Source organism: Macrobrachium nipponense, chromosome 2 (assembly GCF_015104395.2).
Source record: "Macrobrachium nipponense isolate FS-2020 chromosome 2, ASM1510439v2, whole genome shotgun sequence".
NCBI lineage: Eukaryota > Metazoa > Arthropoda > Malacostraca > Decapoda > Palaemonidae > Macrobrachium > Macrobrachium nipponense.
In genome coordinates this window covers 118,741,735-118,751,207 of record NC_087201.1, presented here as the reverse complement: position 1 = coordinate 118,751,207, position 9,473 = coordinate 118,741,735, and positions in this window count along the sequence as shown.

The following is a 9,473-nucleotide window of genomic DNA, read 5'->3' as shown; positions in this document are numbered from 1 at the left end:
TTTGTTTTATATTGCCCTATATATATTGAATTTTCTCGTTTTCAGCAAGATTGCTAACTTGCAACCCTTGCTCTTCCATTGAAAAAAACTGAGTTAGGTGTGGTTTTCTTGAAGACTACCTTTTCGTGTATCCAGAACCCTGCTGATTTTTTTTAGCCTGGGAAGATTATTTCCCCCTTTTTGGTGGTTGCTTTCCTTGTTGGAGCACTATAGTTGCAGTTTGGTAGTAGTAATGGAAAACCATATACAGGCAGTTCCCGGGTTACGTCGGTGTCGGCTTACGACGTTCCAAGGTTACGACGCTTGTCAATAGACATTATTTCCAGGGTTACGACGCATGTTCCAGGGTTACGACGCTCATCTGGGAGATGAAATATGACACCAAAAATGCAAAATAATCAATATTTGAAGGTGTTTTTGATGGAAAATGCCATAAGAATGCACTTTACATAGTTTTCAATGCACCCAAAGCATTAAAAGTAAGGTTTTCTTAGGATTTTTGACGATGTTTCCGGCTTACGACGATTTTCGGCTTACGACGCGTCTGAAGAACGGAAACCCCGTCGTTACCCGGGGACCGTCTGTATAGAGATAGATGAGTTATGTATTAAGTACCCTGCTTAGTGAAATAGCCGCTGGCCCAGTTTGAACATAGATACTTTGACCAATTCAACTACATGAATAAAACTTCCATATAGATAGTGATGTGGATGATTGAAATTAAAACTGGGATAAGAAATTTATTGAAATTCTAAGTTTTTATCTAATACTTTAGAGTTGTCTGCTAACGGTCAAATTGGAGATAAATATAAATGTGGAAGAATAGGAATAGCCAGCGCCTCAGTGGCGTGATCGATATGATCTTGGCCTGCCACCTCGGTAGCCACGAGTTCGATTCTCTGGCATTCCATAAGAATTTCACTCTATGTGGTTCAGAAGTCGCATAAAGCCATTGGTCCCGTTGCTGAATAACCACTGGTTCCATGCAAAGTAAAAGCACTGTACAAACAAACAAATAAGAACATCTACTCTGACAGACATAGTCTCCACAGTCCTGAAGAACTTTATTAACTTATTTTACAACTGAAGGAGAAATATGAATGTAGTAGGTATGTTATCAAAAGTAAACTTTCTGAGTCGGGGTGTAATAGATGAAAGCACGTCCATGCTAGACAAGTGGCTAGTATAGCAGGAACTGGCGTTATTGCGACAGCATGTTGCAGTACAGAATGCATCCTATATATAGATTAACTGAACGCAAAAGAAATCGATGAAAAACTTGACTTAATGACGACCTGATGTAACATGTTTCACCAAGCTTTGGCTGGAAGGTTAGTTTCCAAGCTCTGAAGATGCACGCAATTCTTTGCAGCGTCCCTTCACTCCTTAGCTGCAACTCTTTTCATTCCTTTTGCTTTGCCCCCATTCATATTCTCTTTCTTCCATCTGACTTTCCACCCTCTCTAACACTTGTCGCACAGTGCCACTGTGAGGTTTTCCTCCTGTTACATCTTTCAATTGAGTCTCCTTACTGTCAATTTTCCTTTCAGCGTTGAATGACCTCATAGGTGCCAGCGCTTGGCCTAAGTTCTATATTCTGTCGATACAGGTAAGCTGAGTTCTGACTGACAAATTTGTATGGCCACGGTCGTCTGCCTCCACTCGCGCATCTTACTGTATACATAATATATACTTGATAAAAAGAAAAAAATCCAACCTTTACTTTTTGTTGATCGTATGACCACAATTAATGGCAGGAAAACACTTTTATTCAATCTCCTCCAAAGTATGACTACCTATAGATTCTTCAATCCACTTGTCTGTCTATTTCTTTTATGCATTATATATATATATATATATATATATATATATATATATATATATATATATATATATATATATATATATATTATATTCCACCCGTTCTCATGAACCCTTATACCATGGGCGGACGCTCATCGGGAAAGGGGGCACTTGCCTCCCTCTGAAATCTTGGAAAATTACACACACACACACACACACACACATATATATATATATATATATATATATATATATATATATTATATATATATATATATATATATATATATATATATATATATATATATATATATATATATATATATATATATATATATATATATATATATATATCTATATATATATATATTATTTGTATATATATATTTATATATATATATATATATATTATATATATATATCATATATATATATATATATATATATATATATATATATATATATATTTATATAAGTGGTCTATTTATTATAGAAATGCAGGCGTTGATAGTGATACTTTTTTTATTATTATTATTATTTATTTGCTAGTTCAAAGGATCAAGTGTTTGTCTGCTTAATAACGGAATCTATCACTGTAGATACTAAGGTTTGCCCGCTCCCCCACCCCCTTGGAAAATATACTGCGAGCGCCCCTGCTCATAGAAACACTCACTGGTCGTCAGCGCCTGAGACGCCCTTTTTCCAAGACCATTCAGTTATTTAGTTTCCACCATTAAATCCTGCACATGAATGTTCCTTTTTCCCGAATTTTGCTGGCAACAGGCTCTCCTTCTGAGCTTGGCCATTACGACACATTTTATACTTTTGTGTTTTTAAGGCCAAGGCACACTGAACCTTATCATTCGCACTCCATTCTAATTAATTAATCCTAATTTACTCAGGCTAGCTGATGAATTTATACACATCACTATATCAGTAACGTCAGTGATCATTACAAGAACAAGGACTCAGTCGTGGACCTGTCTTAATTTGTGGAAGTCTAAGGTTTGTAGAGAAAAGACTTCTTCCTCTGCATTAGTTTTACCTAATTTAAAATGAGATGTCCTTTTAATAAGAGCTGCAAGGTTACCGAACAATAAGCTACATTTCGTATAAAAAATCACTCTGGGAAAATTCAGAAACATGACTCTCTACTGATTCTCCATAAAAGCTTGAATGGAGGAATAATGGTAGGAAACATTGCATTTGCTCATCCTCCCTATAAAATGGGCCACGAATCATGCTATTTATAATATTAACAAAGTCTGATAGTTGATTATGTTCGTCACTTCATTAGAATCAAAGTCTGTCACCCTTTTCAAGTATAGTAAATATTACAAATGTTTTATTTTACTTTTAACCATTATAATATTTGGACTTGAAAGTATCCTACCCATACGTACCTTTTAATGTGTACTTTGAACCCTACTGACATTAATTTTGTTGGCGAACGAATAATAAATTTAGAAATATTGATATATTTCATTCAGATAAAGGTAGAATTATGGAATGTTTTAAAAATCATGTACTAGGGTATGGACGCAGTGCCCTAGGATAGGTTAGGTTACTTGTAGTTTCTTGGGTCAAACGTTCAGAGCGCACACGAAAACAAGGGGAATACTATTTTCAAGTCCAGAATGCGATAATGGTTTAATGTAAAATTTCATCAGTGTCTAGTACACATCCAAAGGGTTTGTTATTAGTTTTCCCAACTGAAATCCAGTTGAACGATCAATGTGGCACATTCGTTTTTTTTTTTAGTTTGACTTTACTTATGAGATTTTTATTTATCCAAGTATGATACTGCACAATGTTATTGTTTAATAATTTCATGGATAATGTAAAGCATTTTTGGATAGTGGATTTTTAGAAATTTAGTAAACTGAGGAACATTGGCCTGAAAGTGCTTTTTTTTCTGGTTCCATTACGTGTGTTACTTTGGAAACGTTATTGCATAGCGAAGAGGCTGAGGAATAGACGTAGAGGATTTAGTAAAATTATATATATATATGATATATATATATATATATATATATATATTATAATATATATATATATCATATATCTATTATATATATATATATCATACAATATATATATATATATATATATATCTATATATATATATATATATATAAATTCTATTTGAAAAGATGTATTTTGTATTATGCTTAGTTGACTGCAAGTTCTGAACATTTGAGAACCACTGTAAAATTAAAACAAGTTACGTCAGGATGAAAAGATAAAAATGTCATATAAAAGAAAAAAAAAGTCCTTATGAAGCAAAGAGCTGTTAGTTGAAGGAATTTAAATTTGTACACGCATTTATGTGCTTCTCTGGTTAGAAATTTGCTCTTGTGTTTGGACTGAACAACATAAAAAAAATCCAGAAGTTCTAAATTGAGTTCCTTTAATATCAGTTTACTATGCGATATTTGTTTTATGCCATCATCTTAAAAAAACAATACTAATAGTCAGAGAAAATAACAAATTTGAAAATTTAAGTTTAAACAGATTTGTCTTTCTACATCTCAATGGCAGATATCAAACATTCTGTAACATTTTCAGCAATATAAAAGAAATTTGAGTCAGCATAGCTGAACAATAAATGCGCCGGCATTTTACGTGTTTTAGCCGATTGATTTGAAATAAAGACATTATATCGTCTTAGTCACACGTTAAACGAACACGATTCGACTTATTACCTGAATGACTCAATTTTTAAAATGCAAGTTAAAATTAGGAAGTTACCAGACATATAGTTTTAGAGAAGTACGGGAAATTTAATTTTAAAAAATAACATGGTTATTTTTTTTTTATAAAATTTAGTTTCCCGTACTTCTCTAAAACTATATCTGCTGGCATGAAAAAATAAATGTGACAGGTGTGTTAACTCGTAAAAGTACGGTAGAAAAGCATAGTTCGCAATATACTGAATGCTTTAGAAGGGTATGATGGCCGCTGTAGCTTTCTCTGCGTCTTTTACCAGAGGCGTCAAGATAGGAGACTGTTCTCTCTTTCGTTCGCCTTATTTGATTTGCAACACCAAAACCTCCATCGGTGGAAAGGAGGGGGTGGAGCCGGAGGGTAGGTGGGGAACTCGCCAAAGTTGCTGAAAACCAGCCCCGATAAAAACTGCGGTGATCACGTTCAGGTGCTCTGGTAGAAAGTGTTTGTGACTTTTAGATAGGAAAGTTCTTACCAACGCGGTGTTTTAAATCTGAGGATAACATCAGTGAAAGTCAAAGGACTTACAATGTAGTAAACAGTAGTGAACGTTCTCACTTTCATACATTCACTACTATTATAGCTATCGTGGCATTCCTATCAAGATAGGCGAAACCAGCAATCTATTCTTAAGAGCCTTGTGAATTTGTTTCCCAGACTTCCTGGGAAAGGAATAGGAACTAATTTGTAAGCAGCTCTCGTCTTTTAGGTATGCTGACCATATAAATGAGAAAGCGATTCCTAAAGCAAACATCATTTTCTACCGACCCCCTCAAGACAAGACCAGAGAAACACCCAACAATAAAATAAAAATTCCACACGTAGACAGGATTAAGACGGTGACCCAGACGATTGGAAAATCTAACCCTGTTACCTTTACCTATCCTACCTTAGCTAAATCCCTGATTAACGTCCAACAAAAGACAATCCTAAATCCCATGCCTGGACTTACATCTATTTTACAGGAAAATCACTTCCCCAGAGATTAACACAACATAAACGGTCAGTTAGGTATGGGCAACAGAACTCGGCAATTTTCAACCATATAAATAACCATAACCACAGAATAAACTGGAATTTGTCATATAATTTATAGCAGCAGCTGTCGATACAAAAGTCAGATGATAGGGTCGGCCTTGATTAAACAAAGACAGGTAATGAACATTTCAAAGGGTGCCTGGGATTCAGATGTCATAGATGAAATCTTCCGTCAACCCACACTTAAGAGAATTAAAGAGGAATTATCAGTGAGAGTGACCTAAAATTGCTTAACTGTGGATGGATCTCTTAGTATAAATACTGCCTGTTCTGTAACTTTTCTCACTATTACCTGCCTGAAGAGAGACAGCAGTCTCTGAAATATAGTACTTTCTTTTTATATTTTAGCATTCTTATGAGCTCCTTTTATTGGATGGAATTCTGTTGTAACAGAACATTTTCACCAGTCATATGTATATATATATATAATTATATATATAATATATTATATATATATATATATATATATATATATATATTACATTATATCACAAGCGTGAGGTAAAGCCACACACATATATATATATATCATATTATATATATACTATATATATATTATATATATATATATATATATTATATTCACAAGGCAGTGAGGTAAAGGCATGTCTCAGCGTACATAATTTATTGCCGACGTTTCACATCGGTTCGATGCATCTTCAAGGCTGGGGAATTGATAAGAATGCACACATATAAGTCACTAATAAAACACAGTACAATATCTAAAATTGAACACTAAAACACTAGAACATTTAAAATGTAAACATTACTGTACAATAAAACACTAGGTTGGAGAGACAACCTACCAGAGTAAAAGTTAGAGTGACTAGGACAGAGCGGGGGAAAAAAAACACACACACACACAAAACTATACAAAAGACAAGAGACTGGGACAGAGCGGGAAAAAAAACTTTTACTCTGGTTGGTTGTCTCTCCAACCTAGTGTTTTATTGTACAGTAATGTTTACATTTGAAATGTTTTAGTGTTTTAGTTTTCAATTTTATATAATGTACCGTGTTTTATTAGTGATTTATATGTGTGCATTCTTATAAATTCCCCAGCCTTGAAGATGCATCGGACCGATGTGAAACCTCGGCAATAAATTATGTACGCTGAGACATGCCTTTACCTCTCCACCTGGTGATATTTGTAGGGTTGAGCCCCCTTACTAGTCTTCTATATATGTGTATATATATATCATATAATATCTATATATATATATAATTAATTATATATATATAGATTACTATATATAATATATTATTATATATAATATACTATATATATAAGTAGATATATATATATATCAAGCATAAAAGTCCCATTAAAACACTCTGGTTTAAAGCTAAGGACTATATTTCGCTGGTCTGACTTCCATTATCAAGCAGTGCTAAGGCTCCACTGGAAGTCAGACCACCGAAGTAGAGTCCTTAGCTTTAAACCAGAATATTTTAATAGGCCTTTTATTATTGAGACGTATCCTGTTTTACCAAAAGAATTCATTTACACACACACACACACACACACACACACACACATATATTATTATACATACAGTATAGGTTATATATCTTATATATATATATATATATATATATATATATAATGCTTAAAAAATCACAGTAGATGCACGTGACTTCATAAATAAGCGAATTCCACAGGAAAATGATAGTCAGAAATCCAAGCGCTTTCGTCTTTACTCAGACATTGTCAAGGAGTTAATGAAGTACAATTGGAGAGAAAGGTCTCAGGTACAACACAAGATCAAGAATACCAGACGGTTAATTGTCAAAAGGGTAAAAATTAAAAGAGATAATCCAGGATTATCGGATATCACACGGTCACAAACCTAAACATATTGTCCCTAACCGAAATTACAAAGTTTCTTTACAGTCCAAAACATGTAAAAACTGAATATATTAATTTTGTTGCTTATGTTTATCTACAACTTTTTTCATTATGAAAGCATCAAGTTTAAATAAACCAAGACTTAAATTTAGAACATTTCTATTATTTGACTTGATGAAACAAGATTCAATGATATTCCTTTTAACTGTGTCATTACATGGGATTAAGGCTCTTGCTTGACTCCAGTTAATAGGATGGTCTAAATCTCTCATATGTACGAATAATGCATTCGATATTTGCCCAGTTCTCACAGAATATTGATGCTGTTTGAGACGTTGTGAAAGAGATTTAGCGGTTTGTCCGTAATAGACTTTATCACACTTTTTGCAAGGAATTTCATATATGCAGCCTGGAAGATCTTTAGGAGAATTTTGATTACTAAATTCTTGACATTAATATTACTGAAAACAACATTTATGTTAAAAAGATTTAAAATTCTAGGAATATCTAAAAACCTGTCATCATAGGGTAATTTTAGAATGTTATGCTTACTAAATTCAAATTTGTCATTAGTTGAATAAAAAGTTTTTCTAGCTCTTTTCCATGCCACATTTACAAAAGTCCTTGGGTATTTAAGTTTCATTGCAATATCATAAATAGTTTTAATTTCAGCGTCAATAAACTGAAACATCCCAGAAAAAAAAACAGAATTTAACATTTTGATGGTGATTGGAGCAGTAATGAGCAAAAGAGGCAATGTTAGTTGATTTTCGAAAGACTGAAAAGGTGAAATTTCTATCATTTCTATGGACAGTTACATCAAGAAAATTCAAATTACAATTTCTTTCTTCCTCTACAGTAAATTTTATTGAAGGGACTAAATTATTGAGATTATTAAGGAATTCCTGGAGATTTTCGTGAACTGGCCAAATACAGAAGATATCATCCACATATCTAAACCAAATAACTTTTTAGGGCAAAATTCTTGGTAAGAGTTTTGTCTAAAAAAATTCCATGTAAATATTGCTAAGGACAGGAGATAAGGGATTACCCATAGCCATGCCAAACTTTTGTACAAAAAATTCCCCATTAAAACAAAATTTACTATCTTTTATACATAACCTTATGAGACTAATGAGGTTTGCCACACTTAAGGGAATGTCATGACGTTCTAATTCCTCCTCCAAATATTCAAGTAAGTCATCTACAGGCACTTTTGTAAATAAAGAGACAACATCAAAACTAACCATATTAAAATCAAAATTCAAATTTAAACTATTCAATTTGTTTATAAAATCAACATTGTTTTTAACAATGTTGATTTTATAAACAAATTGAATAGTTTAAATTTGAATTTTGATTTTAATATGGTTAGTTTTGATGTTGTCTCTTTATTTACAAAAGTGCCTGTAAATGACTTACTTGAATATTTGGAGGAGGAATTAGAACGTCATGACATTCCCTTAAGTGTGGCAAACCTCATTGGTCTCATATTTATGATATTGCCTTGAAACTAAAATACCCAAGGACTTTTGTAGACGTGGCATGGATGAGAGCCTGAAAAACCACTTTATTTAACTAATGACAAACTTGAATTTAGTAAGCATAGCATTCTAAAATTACTGTATGATGAAAAGTTTTTAGGAATTCCTAAAATTTTAAAGCCTTTTAACATAAATGTTGTTTTCAGTAATATTAATGTTAAAAGTTTAGTAATAAAAAATTCTCCTAAAGATGTTCCCGGCTACATATACCTGTGAAATTCCTTGTAAAAATGACAACCGGAAAATCCCTTTCACAACGAACCATACTGTACAAATATCGAGTGCATTATTCGTACATATGTGAGATTTAGATCATCCTATTAACCGGAGTCAAGCAAGAGCTTTAATCCCATGTAATGACAGTTAAAAGGAATATCATTAATCTTGTTTCATCAAATCAAATAATGAAATTGTTCTAAATTTAAGTCTTGGTTTATTTAAACTCGATGTCTTTATAATGAAAAAAGTTGTAGATAAATATAAGCAACAAATTAATATATTCAGTTTTTGGA